Genomic DNA, 2,890 nt, shown 5'->3' with positions numbered 1-2,890 from the left:
GACTACTGCCTTGCCCTAGAGTATGTGATGGAAACTCAGACCTGTCAGCACCACCTCCATGGGAAAAGAAGAGCCACCTTTCCACCTCTGCTGACAAGTGAGTCATATAGCTCTGGAACCAGAAATGCAAGAGAAAGACACCCTGAAAACTGTCTATTCTCTTGAGAACATTTGCTTTCCTTTATAAGCATTTCAAGTGGAGCAGTACTGAATAAACGTTGGTGACTGACTGACATTTATTGAATGCCCAGTGTATAAAGAGCATGTTCTGGGAAATTTATAATAAGAAAATACAAATGACCCAAATTAAACTTGCTGTTATTTTGATGTTTGATTAAAAAGGCAGCCTTTTGGAGATGAGTATGAATCTTAACTATAACCCAATGAAGTCTTGTGAAGAGATAGGTAACTTCAAACTTAGGATCAAACACGCTTTGCAGAGTGCCTTCCCCCTTCGTCAGTCAAGTTCTGGTCTTCATCAGTTGCCACTGGCAAGGGTCAGACAGAATGAAAACGCATATAACTCAAAACAAACAAATAACCACCCCCACCTCTGAAAAACACATCCTTACATCTCCCCAACTTGAAACACAAGTTTGTGTTTGTGATCTGATTTTGAAGGCCATAAAACTTTACATCTGCATAAAATATGATGCAGCTGCTTCCGATGGGCAGGCTGTTCCACCCTCCCACCCCCATCCCTTGGAAAGGCTACTTGGTCAAATGATCTTTGAGTGCTAGAGATGAACTATACATCCTGAAAATTGTCAAATGCACAAAGCATTTTCAAGTAAGGATGATTTACTTAAAAGCAACTCATTTACCAGTAACCTAGACTGTGACATTCTTTCATTGCTGGTATATTCTTCGGTAAGTCAAAATAAAAATCTTGTAATATCCAAAACACTTATCAAGTTTTATTGTTTAAACAATATTAAAAAAAAAACCCACCTGATTATTTTTCCAGACCAGGTAAACATAAAATTAAAAGACATATAAACATTTCCAACTAAAGCTTAAGAGCTTATTTGAAAAAATACGTGAATGAAAATTTTCAATTAGAAAGCAGGCCATTGGAGATAAATGAGACACAACTATGAGTTCTCTTCCTGGTGTTAGATTATGACTTTCAGGAAAAGGAGGTAATAAAAGCGTCGGGAGAAAGGTATTTGTCTGACATTGTGTCAGATTTCCTAAGGCCCATGAGCACCTTGAGAAGTAACAGCTGGGAGGAGCAGACTGAGCGCTTTAGCAGCATTTGGCAAGTTGCCATTACGTCTCCTTAGCTTTCTTAAAAAGCATTCATTTGGTATTTGTCTTTTACTTTTATTAGCTTAAAAATTTTTAGCAGATTGTCACACAAACGACATTATGGGAGATACTCACAATTTTGTTGATTGCTTTTCAAGCCTTTCTTAGTGTTACTTTAATTATTTTAAACAGCATTTTAGAACTGTTTAGATCAATTGAAAATAAGACTCATTCCAAAGAACTGATATGGAAAAGATATTCTTAGAGTCAGAATTTGAGAGCCAGAAGGGAACTTACAAATCATTGATTTCAACTCTCATTTTACAGATAAGGAGACCCAGGTGGGTGAAACAACGAAACCCAAGGCCAGCTAAGAAGGTTCTAGGCATGAACAGAGACTCCTAACACGTTGTCTAATTTTCTTCCTACTAATGGCCAAATCCGCACTGCTGGTCCTTTTCTCATTCCCACTCAGAGGTTGCCCACTCTAACTACCCTGCCCCTCCTCTCCAACACGGCACAGCAACCAAGCTGTCTTTGGCTAATGGCAACACCTGGTGGGTGGCCCAGGGAGTTGCAGCTCTTTTCCACCAAGAATGCACACGCATTTACTTGCCTTCCTTTCTCCTTTGTATGCTGCTGCTTCTTCCTTCCAATTCTTATCAAATTCAATGCAATTTGTGAGTCCCAAATACCTAAAGCAGTGTTTGTGAATTTAAGGAGAAGGTAAGCAATACAGTCAGATCAGGAAACTGTTAAGTTAGATATATTAGACATAATAAAGAATTCAATCCGTCAAAAAGTGCTTATAAAAGTGCTTGTAGTGTCTTTTAGCATTTTCACGGAAGTCTCCTTCAACTGCCTTTAATAAAAGCTATTTCCTCTCAAGTATCAGTTTTCAAGATTTTTTAAGTCTTAATCTTTAACTTACTTATTTGCCTTAAATTACAGATACTTCAACTTTTTTCTTGAACCTCTTTTCGTTTTTTTCCTGTGGTGCTTACTAACTTTGGGACATTACGCAAGTCACTTAACCAGTTTCTTTGGTGGAAAAGTAATGGTATTGGACCACGTCCTGCTCCTGAAAAATGAGCATGGGCCAGGAGCTTAGGGTCTTGGTAGTTGTGTTTAGGAGCTCAAAATTAAAAGCATGTAACAGAGAGGATGCAGGACCAACTATAAAGAGGTGAAAACTGATCATCATTAAGAACCTAAAATCTGTGATTTGAATGAGGCTGTGGCTACTCATGGTGGTCTACAGAGTGGTAGTCTCCGGACCCTGACAGCCTGGGTTCAAATTCTGGCTTTGTCCTTTACTACCACCTGACCTTGGGTGCATCTCTTAACCTCCCTGAGCTTTGGTTTCCTCATTTGTAAGATGGTGATAACAAGAGCACGTAGCCTTTTAGGCCATCCTGTGGATGAGGTGAAAGCATTTAGCTCAGTGCCTGGCACGTAGGAGGCATTGCACAAATGTCAGCTAATACCAGTGAGCTCCACTCTCACCATTGGCACAGAGACAGGCTGATGGTAGCTCAAGTTCCTGGAGTCTTCATAGAGGAGGCTGGATTTGAGATGGACCTTTGAGTATAGTTCGGATTTGAATAGAGGAATATGAATGCCAGAAAAGGTTCTAGGA

The 2,890-nt window shown here is 39.6% G+C and overlaps 1 protein-coding gene across 5 annotated transcripts in view; it reads right to left on the bottom strand.

Annotated features, from left to right (window-relative positions):
• ARL15 (ARF like GTPase 15) overlaps positions 1–2,890 on the bottom strand; it is a 401,393-nt gene that overhangs the window by 30,587 nt on the left and 367,916 nt on the right. The gene's annotated exons all lie outside the window — the stretch shown is intronic.

This window comes from Equus asinus, chromosome 10, assembly GCF_041296235.1.
Source record: "Equus asinus isolate D_3611 breed Donkey chromosome 10, EquAss-T2T_v2, whole genome shotgun sequence".
Taxonomy (NCBI): Eukaryota; Metazoa; Chordata; class Mammalia; order Perissodactyla; family Equidae; genus Equus; species Equus asinus.
This window is presented reverse-complemented; position numbering and strand designations above follow the sequence as displayed.